This window comes from Vitis vinifera, chromosome 2 (genome assembly GCF_030704535.1).
Source record: "Vitis vinifera cultivar Pinot Noir 40024 chromosome 2, ASM3070453v1".
In the NCBI taxonomy this organism is placed as follows: Eukaryota; Viridiplantae; Streptophyta; class Magnoliopsida; order Vitales; family Vitaceae; genus Vitis; species Vitis vinifera.
In genome coordinates, this window is record NC_081806.1 from 3,241,838 (window position 1) to 3,266,255 (window position 24,418).

At 34.8% G+C, this 24,418-nt stretch overlaps 1 long non-coding RNA gene across 6 annotated transcripts; it reads left to right on the plus strand.

Annotated features, from left to right (window-relative positions):
• The first annotated feature begins 13,424 nt into the window (after positions 1-13,424).
• LOC104881675 (uncharacterized) lies at positions 13,425-23,846 on the plus strand. 6 transcript variants are annotated; one of them, XR_009467788.1, is made up of 4 exons: positions 13,425-13,796; positions 18,963-22,575; positions 22,690-23,057; positions 23,172-23,846. It is a non-coding gene; the product is annotated as an uncharacterized LOC104881675 (long non-coding RNA). The 6 variants fall into 6 exon arrangements; XR_787631.3 differs by having other exon boundaries at positions 13,426-13,796; positions 18,963-23,057; positions 23,172-23,540; positions 23,635-23,846; XR_009467790.1 differs by having other exon boundaries at positions 13,426-13,796; positions 18,963-22,816; positions 22,931-23,057.
• Positions 23,847-24,418: the final 572 nt, after the last annotated feature.

Consider the following 24,418-nt stretch of genomic DNA (forward strand, 5'->3'; position numbering starts at 1 on the left):
TATGTGTAACAACAACTAAGCATTTCTTGTAATGCTTAGGAGTCAAAACCATTGTAGGACCATCAATACACTCCACACTAATCACCTGAACATGGGATGTGATGACCACTTCTCTCGGCTGTGGATCCAACCCTGGAATTACACACATGACTTCCTGCTTGTGATGAAACCAAACCTTTACCTTTTTATATCCCTTCCTATATTCGTACAAGTCTTTCAAGTAACAAAGATAGTTGCTCTCACCTCCAACCATAATGAATACAAATGAATGTACAAAAATGGTAATTTCGTCCCATCAAAAGGTCGGGTAGTGTTAGAGCTGTTTGGTACAAATCCACGCATCACCTGACCACACAATCTCTAAATTTTGAGCTTTCAACTTCCTTGGAACATGGATCATTTGATTTGGAAGAAGGGTCCGACGAGCAGTGGAGCCAGCCATTAAGAATTCAAGAGATCCAAAAGCTTGTTTTGAAATGTTTGTCTTTGAATTTGTAATATCTAGTGGACGGGAGATCACTGATATAAGCCAGTTTGCAACATCTCCCGGCTTGTCATTTGGTGCACACATTGACCACTATGTCACCCTTATAGGCATGCAAAAATTCATCTGAATCAACATAGAACATATACCTTATATTCCTCTCAGTTCCTACAACTGCAAGAACTGAAATCCCCGAGGTATTCTTCAAACAATAATGAGCCACACGGTTGTCCCGTTCCAGACAAATTACTTGTTCTCATATTGAGAGAAATGTCTGTTGAATCCAAATGATTTTCTGAAACTGGAGACTCTCAACCAAATTAAAATTCACACAAGAGAAATCAATTGCAGGTGACCTTGTTTAACATCTTGTGATGGGGTAGGGGACATGGTCATTGTTTCTTCAAGAAGATAACTGTTGAAGATGGGTTCGAACCGGAATTTGATAACATGGTCTCCTTTGGGATAGACTTGATGGAGAAAATGGTGATCATGCACATAGGAATTCATGCATATGGAAGGTGGAAGGAATGAACTGAAGGTAGTAAGTATGAAGGCTGTGGATATGGGTTTGACGGAGGAGATTTTGATGGAAAGTTTTGGAAAAGTTTTGGGTGGCTATGCATGCACGGGCCACATGCACATGGCTAGTATGATGGTGGATAGGTGGAACTAGCAACGTGGCTGAGAAGTGGGTCCAATGCAGCTTCTTTCTCCGTATCATGCCCAGAAACAGAAAGACTTCCAAAGTGATGAACCGCTCAGGCTTAAGGGTGAGCTGATGCCAAAGCTTCTTCTAGTACAAATTAGAAAGAGAGCTACATCACTTTGTCAGCTCCAGATGAGGTGTGTACAGTGACTCCAAGTGTTGCAAGGTGGCCACGCAAGCCATCTAGAGGTGGGGCTCAGGGCTTAGGTGACTGTTATTGGTATGGGCGATTGCAATGAATCGAAACTATTGATTTCTACTGCATGTTAGTTGACCTGCTTTTCCTTGAAGAGGTGGTCTGATCTTCCAAGATTTAGCTACATTTTAGCATACGAGATGCAACTTCTTTCCCTCGTGAACCTCAATCAAAAGCTTGCACTAGGCTCCCTGATGAAACCAACCTAGGTGTTCTGTATTCCACGAGCCTTGACCTTCATGAAGCCTATCTGAGAGACATCCGTACAATCTCCTTCTGGACCCCATTCTGTGGCTAAACCCCACAATGAAATGAATCAATCTCAGCTTTAACCAGCAAAGAGAAAGAGATGACCTCTCATTTCATATTCTCCATCTATAGCATCGACTATATTTCGACTCATTTATTTGATACACGATCACAAATTTCACCACAAAAATTGAATTGATGGAGAGCATTCAACAATCTCCTTATTTGAAAAGGTGATAACAGATCGGAATCTCAAATCCACCTAGATGTCCACTTACGGTCCACCCAGCTTCTAAGCTTCCAGCACCATTTTTAATCTTTACTCGACTGAAGTGTATTGAGAAGCTTGAGCCGGAAGATTCCATACGCTAAGAATCGCTCCAACTCCATCATAATCGATATTTGCGGTAGTTTGGGCCACAGCAAACTGTGTAATACAATGTAAATGTCAGTTGAATTCTTTTTCTTCTTCTCTTTTTTTTTTCGTACTTCCATCAATCCTAAGATTTTCTACATAAATCAACCTTTCTCACAAACAAAAAAAATAATCGTAATTTTTTAAAAAAAAATTGCAAATACACTAAACATTAATCAATTATGTTGTTATAACGAAATTATAACTTACATGTTTGCCAGGTTCCTCGTCAGTAAGAGGATTAATTTTCGAAGCATGCATTTCTGAATACAATTTGGCTCTAATGAGATCATCTTTAGTAGTTCTCCTTATGGGAACTGTTCCCATCGGACATCCTCCACCCTCCAACCCTATTTTCACGCGTTTATATTCAGGTTTTGGCACCTCTTTCTCTGGGCTCACTCTTCTAGGAGGTGATGTTGGCCTCATCTGCATCAAAATTATCTCAATAACATTTTATTTATGATTTATAATTAAAAAATTTTGGATCATAAAGGAATTCCTTTTGCATTTTTTTTTTCTTTTTACAACTATGTTTTTCCTTTTTTTTTTTTTTACTACATTAAACACACAAGTTTTAAACATATTACATTAAAATGTAGCTCTTAGGATAAATTAATCTGATGAGGGCTCAATATCCCAATAATAAATATAGTTTCATTAAGCATATTTTTCTTCAAATTTTGCAAAATGGGTGTTGTATTTACTTGCCTAATTTCCATATTTATTTCTCAACATGTTAATAATACTATATGATATGGGAAAAAAATGAAAATAATTTTCTCTAATGGACACACAAATTGATGTATTTATAATAGAAATCAAATTCTAAAACATACCTAGGGATGAAAATTATGATTCTTCAATAAAGGATGATCAAATGCAGGTTGCTTGTAGAAGTCCACACAATCATATATATATCTCCATATTTTGTCCGCATGTAATAATATAATTTTATGAAATTATTTTCTTATTTTATTCAATATTTAGTAATATTTAATTGTAACTTTATTTTTACCTTAATAGTCTTCACTGCACTGCTTAAATTCTTTCTCTATTTCCAAATCTTCTTCTTTTGATAATTTCATATATCCTTCAACCCCATTGTAATATAGAAAGAGATAACAAACCAACAAACAAGGTAGAACAACCCTCAAACCCATGGATTTGACCTGTAGCAAAAAAAAGTAGATAAGGAATGCATGAGAGAAAAAAATTATTTTTGAAACAATGACCTACTAAACCAATGAAAGATGACTACTACACCTCCCAAAATCACTCACAGATGAAAATCAATATTATTTAAATGATTTTTAATAATATCTGTATTTAAGGAATAATATTGTCCCATAGTGGAATGACTTGAAGGTGAATCAAAAGATTTGGTATAATTCATTCTCATGAATTTGGTATGTAATATAATTTGGTAAATAAAATTAAGATTTTGATTTTATTTTTATATTTCCATGAAATGATATAATTCCACATGTACATAAAATAATTAAACAAAATGTAGACAAATTGTATTGAGCAAAGTAAACAAATTTGATAGTCTAAAATTTGATGCTAGAAGATGTGTTACTTACACAATTAATGTTTGAAAAAAGTTATGAAAAAAAAGTTAAAAATTGTAAATATTTTTATTTATATTTAAATATTAACTCCTTATTTATAAAAATATTTATAACATTTTTTGCAAAATTAGATACTTCTCTCATATATGTTCAATTTTTAAATTTGAAGTTATCTTCTAAAAAAAATGAATTTTTTTTTTCACATTAGACTATCGTTTAAAAGGATGAGTTGACTATTTAAACTTTATGAAATCGAACTTCAAACTTAATTTTTGTATTGAAAAGATAAATTTAGTTTATATTCAACAACTTTTGCCTTACAAAAAAGCATGAGTAAGATCATGTTTGTCAAAACAACAACAAACACACACACAAAAAAAAAAAAAAAAAAAAAAAAGACAATCAAGAGAGAGTACAAAGGAATTCAAGTAATAGATAAAAAAGAAAAAAAACCTTACTTTGTTCAAAAGTCTTCAGATATAAAGAAACCACTAAAATTTGTAAGATATTCACCATAAAGCTTGTATATATGGTTGAAAAACATCTCAATTATTATAAAAAATATCTTATATACTGAAATAAAATTTTATTAAAAAAGAAAGAATTTTTTATGTTATATATATGGTTATAAACCTAGATTTTCAATTTTTTGTAATTAAGAATATAATGATATAATTGACAATTAATTAAGCACATAATCTTTATCATTTATTATGGCAAAAGTTCTCATACATGCCCATAAAATTTTTTGAAGGAATGTGATTTTCAATGATTACATATTTGTACGTAATTTATTTCTATACCACTTATAGATGTTTGTGGATTTTTTTCCAATCTTAAATTCCCAATTATTATTATTATTTAGAAAAAATAATTTCTTACTAAATCATAACACTATTCTACATTTTATCCTTTTAATTTTCTTAGTCCAAAAGTATAACTTAATTTCATTAAATATCAAGTGATTTGTGGGATTTGTTTTTATCAGTGTTTGAATGCTATTGGTGATTAGAGGTATTTTTTTTATTAATGTATTATTGTCGTTATCTTATATAATTTTTTTTATCTTTAAAAAAAAATCATTTCTTTTTATTTTATTTTATATAATTAAAATAAATATATTTGGAAACTAATAATTAAAAAATAGTAATTTAATATATTTTTTTTAAAAATACTATACATGATTAAGATAGATATTTTTGGAAATAATAATAATAAAATAATATCTTTTGTATATGGCAAAAAACTAAAAAGATTATAAAAAAAGGTTTATAATGAATATTGTGCAATCAATTGGGAAATTGATAATTAGATAGTAATTAGGATTTTTAATTATGTTAGGTTGCTATGTGTATTAAATTGTTGAAATTTATTCATTAATTTTGATATTTTTAATATGGGAAATTAGGAAATCAAATCCTAACTTATATGTTTCAATAGTCCATTACAATGATAGATTCTAATCAATATTTAGATGAGTATAAATTATGTTTAGTAGCTTTAATAGGAGAAATTTTATTTGGATGAACAGATTCATTATGGTTTTATTGTATTGTAAGTGTTTGTACTTTAAAGAAATACATTAAATTTATTTCTAATTCAAATTTTATGTTATTATTCTCTTGGTTTTTGAATGAAAATTTTCCTATTTTCATTGTAGAGAAAATACCTTCCATAAGTGGGTGTTGTATTTACTTGCCTAATTTCCAAATTTATTTCTCAACATGCTAATAATATTATATGATATGGGAAAAAAATGAAAATAATTTTCACTAATGAACACACAAATTGATGTATTTATAATAAAAATCAAATTCTAAAACATACCTTGGGATGTTCTTTAAGTTGATCTATATACCCAAAGTTACTTGGGGTTCCATTTCCGCTTTTAACATTAACTAATAAGTGTCTACGTGAGCCAATAACCATATAATGTTGTAAATCATAAATTTCCTATTTAATATAAAGATATATTAGAAACCAAAAATCCTAAACGTACTAGTTTTATACATTTGATGCTAAATTTATCATAACTCACGTATCAAAATAATTTTAATTAAATTTAAAAATAATATGAAAAATACTAACAAAAATATACAAAGCAAGTAAATTAACTCTATCAAATACATAATAATTAATCATGTAAGGTAAAATAAATTGGGTATTGTCAAATACATAATAAGATATGATTAAAATAATGTTATAAACTTATAAAAAGACACACATGAAAGTTAAAAACTTAAGAAAATTATTCTTATAATATTTATGAAAAAGGTTTTATTTAATGTTTTGGACATGACTTTGAATATAATGATGAATGAAAGCTTTAAGGGTTTAATACACTTTGCCCTCTCAACCTATCCCGTATTTTGCACATTGCCCATTTAGGTTTAAAATCGAACATATTGCACCCCAAGCTTCTTAAATTGCAGCACTATGCCTTTTTCGTTGGACGGTGTTAGCTAAAGTGGACGGAAATCTCACATGTTGTACATGTGACTAACTAAGGAAGGGTAGATTTGTAAATTCCCAAACCCAAAAAGCCCTAAACCCAAAAATCCCTAAACAACTCTTTTTCTCTTCCTCAATCTTCATCTTCATTTTCGTCTACAACACATTGCAGTCCTCAGCCTATTTGGGGTGCAATTTTCTGCATTTTCCCCCTCTTATAGGTGGTTAATAGTTTTAACATTTTGTTTCTTATTATATTCTCCCCATTCTTACTCCAATCTTAAAATCCTAATCATACATTGTTTTGTTAGGCATGGTAGATCTTCCACCTCTGTAAAATGAGCTAAAGGAGCTTGGAGTTTTGAATTTTGGCGATTTACAGATGGACATTTTCTGGTGTGATTATTTGAATGATTTTTTTGATTTTTTTTTTGTTTTTTGTTTTTTTTTTTTTTTTTATCTTCCTCTCATAGGAAAACCGAAAAACCCTAACATTTTCCTCTCATTACAAAACCTCCCTGCCTCATTATCCTCTGATTCTGAAAATCCAAAAAGCCCTAACCTATTACTCTCATTCGAAAAAATGAAAATCCAGTGCTGGCGACGACTTCTACCTCACTCTCTAAAAAACCAAAACCTAAGGTAAACACTATTTCTCTTTTTCTTGGGTTCTCTGTTTCTTTAGAAGATAATAGTCAAAATTTTCTTAAATTAAAGGATTTTGTTTTTCCTATTTTGTGGTTTTTTTTTCCATTACTAAGGTTCAGATATTTTTCTATTAAAGGATTTGCAGAAAAACATTTGTTACATCTTGATACAAAGTGGCTGTGATGTTGCTCATGTGTTGAGGAAAGAGATAGCATTTTATGCATCAGTTACCTGAATGTTGATATACATCTTTCTTGAATGGACTATGAAATTCTCTTGAATTTTATATTCACCTACAGGGTCACTTGTTTATTATCATGGAATTGAGATGTCAATATGCACTATGCTACTTCTGATTATGAGAATGGAAACAGAACCACTATGTATAGAGGTTTAGACAAAATGATTCACACAATTCTTATTAGAAGAAGAGGTATAAATACAAATATGTGAAAATAAAGAAAAGAATGAGTTGTACAGATTTCCTAAACTAGCTGATCAAATGCAGTTACGAATTCTGATGTTGATTTTCTGCATGAATACTAGTTGTCCTTATATGCCCCCTCAAGATGGAGGTGCCATCTGCAACACCAATCTTGGATCTTAATAGTTGAAAGCGTTGACGTGAGAGTGATTTTGTAAGGAGATCAGCTAATTGATCAATGGTATGGATGTGCTGAACACGAATAGTTCCCTTTTTGACAAGATCTCGTACAAAGAGGAGATCAATGTCAATGTGTTTCATCCGTGTGTGTTGGATTGGATTTAAACTGAAATGGTTGGCGCCAATATTATCACAAAATATTTGAGGTGCTTCTTTGAGAGTGAGACAAAGTTCCTTGATAAGAGAATGAAGCCAAATTGTTTCTGATGTGGCAGTAGCTAGTGCCCGAAACTCTGCTTCTGTAGATGATCTTGAGACTGCCCTTTGCTTGTGTGCAGACCATGAGATTGGATTAGGACCGATGAATGTGATGAAAGCAGTGGTTGAAACACGAGTGTCCATATTTGATGCCCAGTCCGCATCACTATAGGTCTTGAGTTGGAATTGATCATGCTTTTGGAGAAGGATACCATGAAACATGGTCTGTTTAAGATATCTGAGTGGTCTTTTTGCTGCGGCCCAATGGTTTGTTGTCGGCTTCTGCATGAACTGAGATAATTTGTTGACTGCAAAGGCAATATCGGGACGAGTGAGTCCCAAATACTGAAGTGCTCCAATGATCTTGCGATACTCAATGTTGTCAACACATTCAAAATTATCTTGAACTATAAGCTTAGCTGTAGTGGACATTGGAGTGAGTGTTTCTTTAGCATTTTCCATGGAGGTTCGTGAAAGGAAATCTCGTATATACTGATGTTGAGATAGAAAGAGCCCCTGTGGCGTTAGAATCACTTCTATTCCCAAGAAATAATGCAAGGAGCCCATATCTTTGACTGAGAATGTAGAGTCAAGCTTGTTTATAATGTTATTCACAAAGTTGAGTGTGTTGCTTGTGACAATTATGTCATCAACATAAACAAGGCAGTAGCACAAGATATCATGAGACTTATAGATGAACAAAGAGTTGTCAGTGGCCGAGTGAATAAAACTAAAGCTGAGGAGTGCATCCCGAAGGGCCTTGTACCACTGTCGTGGGGCTTGTTTAAGACCATAGATACTCTTTTTTAGCTTGCAAACATGCTGAGGTTGAGATGGATCTTCAAATCCTGGAGGTTGATGCATGAAGACTGTTTCTTCAAGATTACCATGCAAGAATGCATTATTGATGTCTAACTGACGAAGGGGCCAGCCATGCATGACAGCAATGGTTAAAAGAAGCCTAATTGTTGCTGGCTTTACGACGGGGCTGAAGGTTTGAGAGTAGTTAATACCTGGTCGTTGATGAAATCCTTTAGCGACAAGTCGAGCTTTATATCGACTGATTGTTCTATCTGGATTTCGTTTCTTCCAAAACACAAATTTACACCCAACAAGATTCTGGCCAGGAGTGGGAGGAACCAATTCCCACGTCCCATGTTGAAGGATGGTTGTCACTTCTTCTGACATAGCCTTGCGCCAGTGAGGGTTTTTAAGAGCTTGACTTACACAACTTGGTTCGGGTGGTTCAGGTAAGGGGTGCTTGGTGGTGGTGTGGAGTTGTTTTGGCCGAAAGATATTGTTCATGGAGCGAGTGATGATGGTTCATGGACATGGTGGTGGAGATGATGGTATTGAATTTTCAGGTTGAGAAACAGAAGTAGAAGGTCTAAGAGTTACCTGATCTGAAGTGAAGAGTGGTGCATCTTGAGGTTACACAAGAGCTGGATCTTCACTTGGAGTCGAAGAAGCAGAGGGGATATCTCCTTGAGCCCGTGTGATTGCTGGAAGCTCCCTGGAAGCAAGTTGCAAAATTGGTCCTGAAAAAGAAGAGGTTTCTGGTAGGGATGAGTCAGTGGGTGATTGCATGAAAACCTGTTTGAAGGGGTAAACAGATTCATCAAAGGTTACGTGTTTGGAGGTGTATATGCGCTGACTTTGTAGATGAAGACATAAATATGCACTTTGGCTAGTAGAGTAGCCAACAAAGATACAAGGAACAGATTTCTTTTGAAATTTGTTTGTGTTATACGGCTTCATCAAGGGAAAGCAGAGACATCCAAAGGAACTTAATTTTTCATACCGAGGTTGTTGCTTGAAGAAAGCTTGAAGAGGTGATTTATGATGAAGAACAGGTGATGGAAGTCGATTAATTAGATATGTGGCTGTTGCAAAAGCATAAGCCCAATATTCTGATGGAAGAGAGGCATGACTTAGAAAGGTTTGACCTGTCTCCACAATATGGCGATGACGACACTCAGACACTCCATTTTGTTGGGGTGTATAAGGGGTTGTCGTATAATGACTAATTCCATGGGTTGTGAAAAAGGGTCGAAGAACAGTGAACTCTCCTCCATTATTGGAATAAACTCCTTTAATTTTGATGTTAAAACGAGTTTCAATCATTTTGTAGAAATGAGGAAATATGGTTTTAACATCTGATTTTTGATGCAATGGAAAGAACCACACATATTTAGTAAAGTGATCAACAAAAATAACATAATATCTGTGGCCATTGAGACTAGGAGTGGGAGAAGGTCCCCATACATCAGTGTAAAGTAAATCAAATGGTGTTGTGCTAGTTAGACCGTGTTTATGAAAGGGTAACTGATGAGCTTTATTGATAGAACACGAATGACAATTATTAGAACCAGAAAGACATGAAGTGGTAGGAAGGGAGAAAGAACTAATGAGGCGAGTGACAACTTTGAATGATGGATGACCAAGGGGCTGATGCCAACCAGCTACTGATGTGCATTCATGGACAAAAGCAATTGGAGTAGCAGCAGGCGATGAGGGCAGATGGTAGACTCCATTTTCACACGGTCCTTGAAGAAGAATCTCCCCCGTTCTCCGATCCTTCACAAGAAAATAAGTTGGGTGAAATTCCAAGATAACATTGTTTTGCTTTGTGAAGTGGTGAACAGATATCAAGTTTTTGTTAATGGTAGGAACACATAGAGTATCTTCAACTTGAAATTTTCTATTTGGAAATGAAAGAGTAAGAGAACCGGAATGAGTAATGGGCAAACCTGATCCATCTCTAATAATAACTTCATCAGTACCATCATATTCAGAGTGAAATTGTAAATTTGAAACCTGAGAAGTGATATTATGGGAAGCCGCAGAATCAATGAGCCAACGTTTGTCTGGACTGGAAGTAGTAGTTGTGCAGTTCACAGTGGCTTCAGAGGGTTTCAATTTCGGACAGTATTTTGCAATGTGGCCTTGTTGATCACAATATTGACACCTTGGAGGGTACTTGTATTGTTTCGACTGTCGAGACTTTGATCTGGAGTCATTCTTGGATTGTTGATAAGTTGATGAAGACTGATTCTTTGAGGAGTGTGAGTCCCTGCGTTGAGTGGTATTGGCAGTAACTACCAAGGATTGAGCAGTGGAGTCAAGCCTTCGAAGATATGCCTCATAACCAAGTAGCAGATCATGTAATTCTTCAAATGAGAGTGAAGACTCTCGGGCTCGAATCGGGGCAACAATGTCACGAAAATCTGATCCTAAGCCATGAAGAACATATAGGGTGATGTCATCTTGAGATAATGGGGCATCAATGAGAGCAAACTTATCGACAATGGTTTTTACAGAGTGTAGGTACTCTGTAATGCTGCGATTGCCACGTTGCATGAGGGTGAGATCCTCTTTGAGCTGCATGACACGAGTCCTGGATCTACTAGCATACAGTTTTGTCAGTTTAGTCCAGGCTTGATATGACGTCTGGGAGGTTGTTATGAGTGGTATCACAACTGGGAACACTGAAGTCAGAATTGCACTTAGAATAAGTTTGTCCTGACGGAACCAAAGGTGATGAGCTGTAGTGGCAGCTGCATCAGTTGACGTCGGTAGGAGTGGGCAGGTATGAGTGCCATCGACATAGCCAAAGAGCTTATAGCCGAGGAGGAGAGACTCAAATTGAGCATGCCATGAAGGGAAGTTGGTTGGTGTGAGACGTGCAGTAATTTGCTGGGTGGCATTGATGGCTATTAGAAAACTATCAGAGGAAGAAGTGGCCATAGCAGAAGTGAGAAAGACAAGAAATACTCGTTGGAGTTTTGAGGCGTTAATCTGATACCATATAGAGGTTTAGACAAAATGATTCACACAATTCTTATTAGAAGAAGAGGTATAAATACAGATTTGAGAAACTAAAGTTACTCCTAAACTTGTGCTAACGTATAACAACATATGTGAAAATAAAGAAAAGAATGAGCTGTACAGATTTCCTAAACTAGCTGATCAAATGCAGTTACGAATTCTGATGCTGATTTTCTACATGAATACTAGTTGTCCTTATACTATGAACAACCCTTCTAGGTGAGTTTGCATGTGTTGTTAAAAAGCCATGATGTTTCTCCATGGCTGTGATGCTTGACCCATTGTGGTTGTATTATTGCTTTGTTATTGTGTTTCCTATTCCTACTTTTTTTCTTTTTGTTTCCCTTTTTGTTTGCAATCTGTTTTGACAAGTTTATCTCTACCTTTGTTGAAGCGTAATGCACACGGATCAATCTCCTGTTCTCATCCCGAGGAAGCCAAGAGAAGCATTGAGGCCAGCTAATCTTTTGTTAAACAATCAGATTCTCTCTACATCACCTAAATGGGTACCTTTAAACACTCGTGCCAAATTTGCCAGTTCATGGCGCTTTTGTAGTGCTCTAGACACCTCGATGTCAAGCATGGTTCAAAGTTGAGGTATTGGTCTTTAACTCGGACGGTCCTCAGGCACATTGGTCTCCGTGTCTCGGCTCGGTATCGGATGATATGCAAAATATGATAATTAAAAAAAAATTAAATTACAAAAATATTACAAAAATTTTTAGAAAAATAAATATAATTAAATAGGTTTAAAAAATTATAAAATAAAATTTATTTCACATTTAACATTATTTAAACAATTATAAAGCCTTTGCAAAAAACAATTTATAATAATATTAAAAATTTTAAATTATTTTATTTCACATATAATAATATTTTTACTAAAAGACATAACTCAATTATCAATTCCATTTTTAATTTTGATTAAATGAATTTAATAATATTAATATAATAACAAATTAAATGGTTTGAATAGATTGTTAATAAGAAATTAATATACCAAATATGCTACCATTACCATATCAAATAATGCACTACATATCATTTATATCACACCATTAATATATAAAACAGTAAATCATTGTCATATGAAATAATAATTTAAAAAATCAGTTTCTCCAAATGCCCAATTCACACCCACGACCCTTTTTTTCAATATCACCAATTCAATCACAAGACTTACCTACACCACGGTGAGATAGGGCTAAAAAAGCAGAGAGAGAGAGAGAGAGAAGGGCAATAGTTGTTGTTGCATTCCCAACGGCACCATTGAAGGCGCTCTATATCCATTCTACAATTAATGATGCCTTCAACCTTATTTTCTTGTACACCCTCAACACTCATGGTTAGACCGATGTCTTTCTTCTTCTTCATAATGGGTCATGGGTCTTGGTTGTTGAAAAGTTTTTCCTTTTAAAGGTAATCTTTGATTTTTAGGTTTTTTAGGTTTCCGCCTCCTTGAGTCTCCCCCCCTCGCTCTCTCTTTCGCATTTTTCACATTTTCCCCTTTCCAATTCTTCATCCAACTTGGATGCTCCAAATACACTTCACCTTTTCCCCCACCCTACCCTACCAATAAATGAACATTTTGTTACTACCTTTTAAATATGTGTACAATTATTGCATTTTTATAAAAACAAATGAATCCAATTAACTTTTATTTTTTGTCTATTTTATTTAATTTTTTTTACTTTATTCCACTTATGTGTAATCAAATATTATATAACATATGAATCTTTATTCAATAAAACTGGAATTGTATATAACATGGATATAGAAATTCATTATTATTATTTTTTAAATATGATGAAGAATGATAAAGATTCAAGTGATATAAGCAAACAAAAATGATTATTAAGATAAGCTTTTGTCTCCATGAATGCCTGAAAAAAGCAAACAAAAACTATTATTAAAATTAACCCTGCCCATCTGGACGGTCAAAATATAAGTGACACCGTACAACTAAGACGACAAAAATACTAGGGAAAACTGTGTTTTGGCCCGCCCATTTGGGCCTAATAGCTTTTTCGTAACCCAACTTTTCATAACCCAAAATATGTCCACGGTTCCCAAAAAAAATATAATTTTCATGCACTATCCACTGTTTATAATTTAATTTCCAAAATTACCCCTCCAGCCTTCCATGTCAGCAGCCATCTCCTTATCCGTGTCAGCACGGGAAGTTGTGTTTTTAATAATTGAACACAAAAATATTAAGCTTTAGAGTTAGCATTTGCAAAACCCACGACCCGACTCAAAAATTTGGGGAAACGCTCTGACTTCCTCGCTTTTTGCCCTATTCTCTCCTTTTGCCTGCATTTTCATGGGTGGTTTCTGGAATCGGCGGTGGAGCTTCGTCTTCCTTTTGGAGTAATCGCAGGTGAGTTTCCATTTAACAATTTGTTTGGCTGTTGAGAAAAAATTTGGGCTAAATGTTGTTTTGCATTGTTCACGAGCTGTCCAAGCTTTTTGATTTTATTTTATTTTTTAAAAAACATAAGATGCTATTTCGTAATCTGATTACGATTTGCAAGCAAAGGTGGTATTTTTCTGGCTGGCTCAGAAATCGTGGGTTTAGGGTTTTTGAAATTTAATTCCAATGGCACAATAAGATGCTATTTGGTAATCTGACCACGATTTCCAGGCAAATGTGGTATTTTTGAGCCTGGTTCAAAAATCGTGGGTTAGGGTTTGTGAAATTTAATTCCAATGGCACAATAAGATGCTATTTGGTAATCTGATCACGATTTGTAGGCAAAGGTGGTATTTTTCAGCCTGGCTAAAAAATCGTGGGTTTAGGGTTTGTGAAATTTAATTCAAATGGCACAAAAGCAAAGAGACCCCTAGATCCAGAAAACAGAGGGAGGGAAAAAAAAAACACAACTTTCCCTATATATTAGATGAGTGTCTCCCAACTCCCATCCCACTCTAAGAGAGAACTTATCGCCAAACAGGTCCCTTTTCTTTTATTTTCCTTTATTTTCTGGTTATTTTCGACTGTCTGTGACCTTTTAACTTTCTCTTTTTAGTGTAAGTTTTGTAGAATGTGAAACTTATTTCTGATTCTGGTGTTTTGCACCTTGTATTATAACCTTTCGATTGATAAGATTATGCGAGTATTTGTGTGACTTTTTCAATGTTTTTATGGTACTCGGATTGCATAGTTAAGTTTCAATTAGGTTTTAAATTTTCTATTTCAGAATGGACATTTGAATTTCTGATAGAGCTCTTAAATTGGCCTGAAATGCCTCTTTTACCTAGAGCTTTACTAGATTCCAATGTTTTTCATGGTGTATTTTATATGGAGGTGAAAATGGATTTCCATTCTCTGAATTTTATTTTTTCCAATTTTTTCTAATAATTTGTTGGAGTAGTTTGCCTTTATTGTGATTATTGCAGAGAGCATGCGTATTATTTTTTAATTTTTTATTTTTCTTCATGATTTCCTTTTATGCTATGCTGGAAAATTTTGCATGATGATGCTGAGAAAAGAATGCTTGATTATTTTTTTGTTCTAATTTTTCCTACGTCCAAGTTGCATTGGACTTAAGTGAAGATGAAAAACAACATCTTCAGAATTTGGAAGATGAAGAAGGCAGGTATTAATAGATGTTATCTTCACTTTTGGCTTATTCTGTAATTTACTATAAGTATTTGTGAAATTCTTCTTTCACTGTTAGAAGTACCTTGAGCCGTCTATTAATGGTTGTGTTAGAAAGGGTGTCATAAACTTACCTTATGTTTGGTTCTTGGAAAGTAATAAGAAAAGGAAAGGAAAAAATGCTAGTGAAAATGGTTTTCTCATGTTTGGGTAGCATGCGAAAGATGAAGAAAAAAAAAACGAAAGAAAAGGGTTGGGGTGGTGGTGGTGTCCATTTTCCTTAACAAAAAATGAGGAAAGTTAGTGGAAATTACATTCTTTAGCAATTTAATTTTCTTTCCTTCAATTATTCAATGGACAATCAAATAAAAGAAAACTTTTATAATTTTTTTCTTATATTTCTCTGCTCTATTTTTTTTCCTTAAAACTTTCCAGAAACAAAACATAGGCTTAGCTTATATGGTTAGAAGTCGAATATAGCTGTAACAGTTATGATATTGAGAAGCTACAGATTGCTGATCTAGTGTGGTGGTTCCAAACATTTATTCATGTAATGGATTTGTTAAAGTTTGTGTTCAAAAATATTTCATGCTTCATAGGTGTTCTATCCTGTTTGTATTTCTCGAATCTAGCCACCTTTCATAAATTTAATTTTCATGTTAGTGAAACATATTTCTTGTGCTTGTATATCTATTATTCCATCCATTGTTAGACAAAAGTATATGGCATCCAGTATTTTGGTACTGTATTAATGGAATACTATAATTAAAATACCAACACTAACTTGTTTAAGTATTTAACTCTTCTATCATGCTTCGATATTTTTTTCTCCCGTTTAATCTCATTGCCTTTATTAGTTCTGGTCTCCTGTATCCCCTTGACATTTATGCTATTTTGGGATAAATTGAATGGTGGAAAGTGGTATAGGACTTGTTAGAATGTACCAAGATATTTGTGGATACCTGAGCTCTCAAAACTTTCCTGAGGTTAGAAGGGAGTAAGATTTTAGAATCTTTCGAGTTTAAGCTTGATTCCTAAGGGCCTAAAGGCTAATGAAAGAGAGGAACTCTGTTAATGGAATTTAAATTACTCAATCTTATCCCTGGAGGTGTCTTCCAAAAAGTCTCATGAGCAACAAACTGTGGCTGCTCAAGATGTAGACAGGTGGGCTTATCAAGCAACATGTCTCCTCTTCAATGTTCTTAATCGCTTAAGTCATGTGAACTAATGACCCCAATATTTGTTTATGCAGTTTCACTATATTGTGTCAACAATTCTTAAATTCTCTGAAAAAATAAAAATAAATTCAAATATCCATCTTTGGGTAATTTTGCATTATTAATAATAGGTCACTGACCCTTTTCCTAATGGGTAATGAGGTCTCTAAGTAAAAACTGGGGACTTTACACAGGCTACCCTGTTGTTTACAACATAGCCCCCCACCTCTCCCCCTCCCCCTCCCCCTCCACTCTTTTTTTTTCCTTTCTTTTTCTTATGATACAATATAGGGAAAACTGTGTTTTGGCCCGCCCATTTGGGCCTAATAGCTTTTTCATAACCCAACTTTCCATAACCCAAAATATGTCTACTGTTGCCCAAAAAATTATCCTTTTCATGCACTATGTACTGTTTTATAATTTCATTTCCAAAATTACCCCTCCACATCCATGTCAGCAGCCATCTCCCTCTCCATGTCACAGGTTGTGCTTTTAATAAATAAACACAAAAATCTTAAACAAGTTAGCAAAACCCACGCAACACTCGACTCTGAAATTTGGGGAACCCAGGTTAGGGCAAAAGGAGAGAAAGTCACAGAGAGTCCTTAGCTTCGCTCTCTTCTCTCTCTTTTCTCTCTGTTGTGTGAATTTGTCAATGAAAAATCGAAAGCTTGTAAGTTGTAATCGATTCACGCGTGTCGCCGTACTACTGATCCGCAAATTTCTTCAGATAAAGCGATTTCATCTCCAGGTTCTCGCCTTCATTTAGAGATTTCCACTCTGTTATGAGCTCTCTTACACTATTCAAGTTAGATTCGCTTTCTAGTCCTTCTGTTTGGTTGCTCAGAAAACTGAGGTAAATGAGGAAAATATGAGGCGAAACTTATATGATTATTTTTTTTTTGTATTGTTGTTGGTTTCTTTGCAATGAAAGAGAGCAAATGTTTAGGCGCAGCTGTAAATCTCGAGCTTTGTTCTTTATTCCCGTTTTTTTTCTTCTGGCGACCACACGAACGAACGATAAATATGTACATTTTTGTGTATTCTTTACTTGGTCTTTCCTGATTACTATTTTTGTTTGGTAATTTTTTTTCATTGATTTCATGCATCTGGAACTATTCAGTGCACGTAATTTAGGTTTCTGGCCTAATTTTTGGGATTTAGGTTCTCTTGAGATTGACAATTAATTAGTGTTTGTATTTTTAATTGCAATTTAGCACCCGAGGAAAGCTGAATTTATGAACTTCTGTTGTGTGATTAGATGCTTAGTTTGTGACATGATTGATTTTCTCGAATACCTATGTAATTTCTGCTCTGTGGGATGGTTGATTTTGTTTGACCTTGATTGAATTTTTAAACTCTTTTTTCGCTCTTGGATTTGGTTCTTGAGGTAAGATAAAGTTGTGGGTATGTTTTTATTTTATTTGTTTTTGTGTTCTTTTAATAAAAGCTTGCTGTTTTTATGTTGGGTGTTTGTTTATTAATGTTTTTTTAGCACTTTGTGTGGATTGATTGATTGTAATCCTAATTTTCTGTGCTTCTTATTTTTTTTGTTTTTTTTTTCTGGGTTTTTTGGTTTAATTCGTTCAAGGGTTTTGTTTAAAAGTGGTAAGGAGCAGATTATATAAGCCTAGAAGCATGTATTCAAAGCTGGTTGGATTGAGGAAAGCTGAACTTCTGCTGTGTGATTAGATGCTTAGTTTGTGACATGACTGATTTTCTCGAATATCTATGTAACTTCTGCTCTGTGGGATGGTTGATTTTGTTTGACCTTGATTGAATTTTTAAACTCTTTTTAGTTAAATGTTAATGGAAACTGATGCAAACCCTAATGAGTAGGTGTGGCAATATGAGCTCTTGGGAATTAGGACATGTTTGGGAGACAAAGTTGGAGAATTCAAGAACAGATGGCAGAGACAGTATAAGCTATTTGAACCAAAACCCACCTCTCCTGCCACCTAGAGAGCTGTTTTTTATTTTTTATTTTTAAATTAAGTTTATAATTTGTTTTTCCTTTTTTTAATGCATAGAGCTTCACATCAAACAGCAAATAAGGTTTTCTTACTTTGTGCCAAATGGAGGGTCCTTAGCTTCTCTCTCTTCTCTCTCTTTTCTCCCTGTTGTGTGAATTTCTCAGTGAAAAATCGAAAGCTTGGGTTCTTATCCATCTTAATTTTTATTAAATGAAAACCGTGGGTTGGGTTCAATCACTGCTACCATTGGACTATGATACTCTTTGATAAGATATATTTATTTTAAATTTGTTAAGGTTCATCATTACAAAAATACAATTTTAATTATTTAATTTGAAATTATATGCTGTAATTTTATTCAGATTTGTTTATATTAGCTACGAGATTATTTCTTGCTGGTTCTTGCTTCTCAAAAGTTGTCTTAAATGCTTATTATGTTGCCACTTGTCATAACCCTTGATACTTGGTTCAAGTAGCAAAGTGTTGGGGTGGGATGCTGGTAGGTTTCCAATTTCATTTTCAGGGGAGGAAAAAATTGTTACCTATATAAAATGTTTATTTTGTTGTGATACTTATTTACAAACATAAGTGACTTTAACTTCTTCCTGTTAAAACATACAAGAAGAAACCTATGTTATTTACAATAAGCATTAATGATTTTTAGCTTTTTCATTATGTATTGTATGTCAGCTTTGAAATTTCTGCCCTGTCCCTTCTTCTTTTCCCATTCTCAACTTCTCATTGTTGGATTACAGATATATATATGGACTGTTTGCAAAAGGCAAGATTCCAACATTCAGGATCCAGGTCTTTCTCTCTCTCTCTCTCTCTCCTTCCCTTCCCCCTCCCCCCTCCCACAATACATGCTTGCATGAAAATTGAAGGTTGATTATGCATCATTGGTCACTAATATGCACTTATTTCTCTGGTTGATGTGTCCATGCATCTGACTGTCCTTGGGCTATTCCTTAAGTTATGCATGTAGTTATTGTGAATTCGTCTATTTTATTTGAAAATTTCTTTTAAGTTGATGGTCTAGACCAACTGATTGCTTTTGGATGTGGTAGTAATGTCTCACTGAAAGTTGTTTTACATCAGTAGTTGTGTGAATGATGACTGACATTAAGGGTATATCAACTTTCCTCTGTGGCTATATGGTGTCACTGTTCTAATTGCCATTTATTAGAAGCATTTTTTTTTAAATGTATTATTGTTAAGGATGGTGATATTCTCTCCATTATATGTGCCCATGAGCCACATTGTGAGAACACTGGAAATTTATCAATACCTGTAGGTAGGACTTGCAGAAAGCTATTTGATGTTTCTTGTGATCTGGCCCAGTATGTCAATTCTCCACTGAATTGTCTTTTTATTGGCATGTCTTGTTCTTCTTAGTGATACCCATACCCGGAGGAACTTTTCAAGCCCTGTTTCTCCTATTGGGAGCCCTCTTTTGCATTCAAGATCACCACAACATATGAGTGGGAGGATGTCTCCCTCTCCCATATGAGTGGAATTTTCAGAAGTCCAATTTTTAGATTTAATTTTTGAAAAACTCCAATTTCCAAGTAATTTTCAAAACTCTAATTTTCAAAATTCCAATTTTCAAATAATTTTTAAAATTTCAATTTTCAAATTTATTTTTTAAAACTCCAATTTCCAAGTAATTTTCAATACTCTAATTTTCAAATAATTTTAAAACTCCAATTTTCAAAACTTTAATTTTCAAAATTTCAAATTTATTTTTTTAAAACTCAAATTTCCAAGTAATTTTCAAAACTATAATTTTCGAATAATTTTCAAAACTCCAATTTTCACATAGTTTTCAAAACTCTAGCTTATCAAATAATTTTAATTCCACTCCGGTTTTCAAAATAATTTTCATGCCACTCCGGTTTTTGAAATAATTTTAAGTCCTCAACTTTCATCCTTCATTAGGATTTTAGGTCACCGAAAATCCCGATTTTAATACGCTTGCTGTCATTCTCATTCTAGCATGCACTTGTACAAATTTTCTTTGATTTTCAAATAATTTTTTGTTTCTCTTGATTTTAAATAAGCATGAATATGATTTTCATGATTCCAAAATAATGGAATTTATGGGATTAATTCATGCAAAATAAATTGGGCTTTGGTGGGGCCCAACATCCATGATGTTTTTCTTTAAAAATGATTTGAGTGAAGTGCATAATTGCCATTAATGATTCCTTGCTCTGTTTTGTGACACCTACAATATGTTTTGTATTCTTTATTGTGTCCTAACCCCATTTCATGATAACACACTATTACTTGCTATGTATTAAATCACATAATATAGATTCAAACAATGAACAAAATAATAATGAACTAGATAATCAAATAGGAAATATAGAACTCAACGGAGTTTAAATAAATTTATTTCCTATTTTTAGGTTTTCTGAGCATGAGATGTACTCAGAGTGTAGTATATGTTTTGATGCGTTTGCAGATGGGGATGAGATTATTATCCTCCCAGTCTGTAGGCACATTTATCGTAATCATTGTATTACTCCTTGGTTTACATCTCATTCTAACTGTCCACTTTGTCGTTATAACTATAGTGGTTATAGTTTAGATGATTAGATTTTATTGTACACAATTTGAATTTACATTGTTCCTACTTCCTTTGAATTATATGTAATAAATTTTTTATATTTGAATATTTTTCTTCAAGTTGGGAAGGAATGTTATGCTTAATTTATAAAATCTTTAACATATTTTATTGATATAAATAAACATCGGGACATGAGTATGGGAACGCATCATGCAAAATGCGGGGTCCACGATATCCCAATTAGAATTTCATGGAGAGCACAATATCGTCAGATGAGGACTTTTTATTACCTTTTAGAGAGCACGTCCATTCATTTTTTGTGGGGATCTCCTATTAAGAGGAGGGAGAAGGGAGGGGAAGAAAAAGAAAAGAATCGGAGAAGGGAGGTGGTTGATCTTGGAAGCTAAGGGAAATGAGGGATTTGCTTGAAGCTAAGCACATATTGCTTGAGTGGAGATTACCCAAGTATGGTTACTATGTCTTCAATGTTTCCATTAAAACCTTGTTCTTCTTCTCTGTTTGTCTTCTCTTCACTACCCTTTGTTGTTGCGCATGGGTAGGCTTGATATGTATATAAAAGTTGTTTCTGGTAATAGAGATTTTCATCACTGAATGAACCCATTTTAAAAGAAATTTTCTGTCGGATGAGGACTTTTTATTTCCTTTTAGAGAGCACATCCATTCATTTTTTGTGGGGCTCTCCTATTAGAGGAGGGAGAAGGGAGGGAAAGAAAAAGAAAAGAATCGGAGAAGGGAGGTTGTTGATCTTGGAAGCTAAGGGAAATGAGGGATTTGCTTGATGCTAAACACATATTGCTTGAGTGGAGATTACCCAGGTATGGTTACTATGTCTTCAATGTTTCCATTAAAATCTTATGCTTCTCTGTTTATCTTCTCTTCACTGCCCTTTGTTGCGCATGCATTCATTTTTTGTGGGGATCTCCTATTAGAGGAGGGAGAATGGAGGGGAAGAAAAAGAAAAGAATCAGAGAAGGGAGGTTGTTGATCTTGGAAGCTAAGGGAAATGAGGGATTTGCTTGATGCTAAGCACATATTGCTTGAGTGGAGATTACCCAGGTATGGTTACTATGTCTTCAATGTTTCCATTAAAACCTTGTTCTTCTCTGTTGATCTTCTCTTCACTGCCCTTTGTTGCGCATGCATTCATTTTTTGTGGGGATCTCCTATTAGAGGAGGGAGAAGGGAGGGGAAGAAAAAGAAAAGAATCGGAGAAGGGAGGTTGTTGATCTTGGAAGCTAAGGGAAATGAGGGATTTGCTTGATGCTAAGCACATATTGCTTGAGTGGAGATTACCCAGGTATGGTTACTATGTCTTCAATGTTTCCATTAAATCCTTGTTCTTCTCTGTTTATCTTCTCTTCGCTGCCCTTTGTTGCGCATGCATTCATTTTTTGTGGGGATCTCCTATTAGAGGAGGGAGAAGAGAGGGGAAGAAAAAGAAAAGAATCGGAGAAGGGAGGTTGTTGATCTTGGAAGCTAAGGGAAATGAGGGATTTGCTTGAAGCTAAGCACATATTGCTTGAGTGGAGATTACCCATGGTTACTATGCTTTCAATGTTTCCATTAAAACCTTGTTCTTCTCTGTTTATCTTCTCTTCATTGCCCTTTGTTGGGCATGCATTGATTTTTACTGGGGATCTCCTATTAGAGGAGGGAGAAGGGAGGGGAAGAAAAAGAAAAGAATCAGAGAAGGGAGGTTGTTGATCTTGGAAGCTAAGGGAAACGAGGGATTTGCTTGATGCTAAGCACATATTGCTTGAGTGGAGATTACCCAGGTATGGTTACTATGTTTTCAATGTTTCCATTAAAACCTTGTTCTTCTCTGTTTATCTTCTCTTCACTGCCCTTTGTTGGGCATGCATTGATTTTTACTGGGGATCTCCTATTAGAGGAGGGAGAAGGGAGGGGAAGAAAAAGAAAAGAATCGGAGAAGGGAGGTTGTTGATCTTGGAAGCTAAGGGAAATGAGGGATTTGCTTGATGCTAAGCACATATTGCTTGAGTGGAGATTACCCAGGTATGGTTACTATGTCTTCAATGTTTCCATTAAAACCTTGTTCTTCTCTTTTTATCTTCTCTTCACTGCCCTTTGTTGCGCATGCATTCATTTTTTGTGGGGATCTCCTATTAGAGGAGGGAGAAGGGAGGGGAAGAAAAAGAAAAGAATCGGAGAAGGGGGGTTGTTGATCTTGGAAGCTAAGGGAAATGAGGGATTTGCTTGATGCTAAGCACATATTGCTTGAGTGGAGATTACCCAGGTATGGTTACTATGTCTTCAATGTTTCCATTAAAACCTTGTTCTTCTCTTTTTATCTTCTCTTCACTGCCCTTTGTTGCGCATGCGTTCATTTTTTGTGGGGGTCTCCTATTAGAGGAGGGAGAAGGGAGGGGAAGAAAAAGAAAAGAATCGGAGAAGGGAGGTTGTTGATCTTGGAAGCTAAGGGAAATGAGGGATTTGCTTGATGCTAAGCACATATTGCTTGAGTGGAGATTACCCAGGTATGGTTACTATGTCTTCAATGTTTCCATTAAAACCTTGTTCTTCTCTTTTTATCTTCTCTTCACTGCCCTTTGTTGCGCATGCGTTCATTTTTTGTGGGGATCTCCTATTAGAGGAGGGAGAAGGGAGGGGAAGAAAAAGAAAAGAATCGGAGAAGGGAGGTTGTTGATCTTGGAAGCTAAGGGAAATGAGGGATTTGCTCGATGCTAAGCACATATTTGCTTGAGTGGAGATTACCCAGGTATGGTTACTATGTCTTCAATGTTTCCATTAAAACCTTGTTCTTCTCTGTTTATCTTCTCTTCACTGCCCTTTGTTGCACATGGGTCGGCAAGCTCTGCAACTTATTGCTCCTATTCTTCTTCGCTGGTGTCTCTCTTGTTGAGCCTCGGACTTTGCAGTTTTGTTTGGAGTCCTACTGGTGTTTAGTCGTTTTTGTTCATTATTTAGCATTCAGCTCTTGCTCGTGTATTTGAGCATAAGAATGTCTGTTTCTTGGGTATGTTGTAAACAGTGTTTGAAATATATTTTTCTCTGAAATTTCGGTAATCGGCCGGCTCCCGTCCACAGAAATTTTTGGTAATTTTTCGGAAATATCACCGATATTTTGGTAGTTTTACTGTTCGCAATATTTCCTACCAGTCCAGCCCACGCACAGGATACAAAATCTGTCCAATTTTTTTTTTAAGAAAATAAATAAGATGCTATTTGGTAATCTGATCATGATTTGCGGACAAAGGCTGTTTTCTTCAGCCTAGCTCAAAAATCGTGGATTTAGGGTTATTGAAATTTAAATCCAGTGGCATAAAAGCAAAGAGACCCCTAAAACAGATCCAGAGATCCAGAAAACACGGGGAGCCAAAAAAAGCAATTTTTTTGGTGTTCCTTGGGGGTTTTGCATGGGTTTTCTCGGAAATCAAAGAAGAATTTTCCCGGAAATCAAATGGGGGATGGATTTTCTTGGGAATCAAAAGAGGGTTGCACAAAAAAAAAACATGATTAGATAAGTACCAACGAGGATTGAGAGTGGCAGAGGATAATAGGGCCTTTCTAGGGTTCTCTCGTCTGGAGGGCAACTTCAGAAAAGGGCTTCTTGATGCCTCGAGTGAGAGAAGTGGG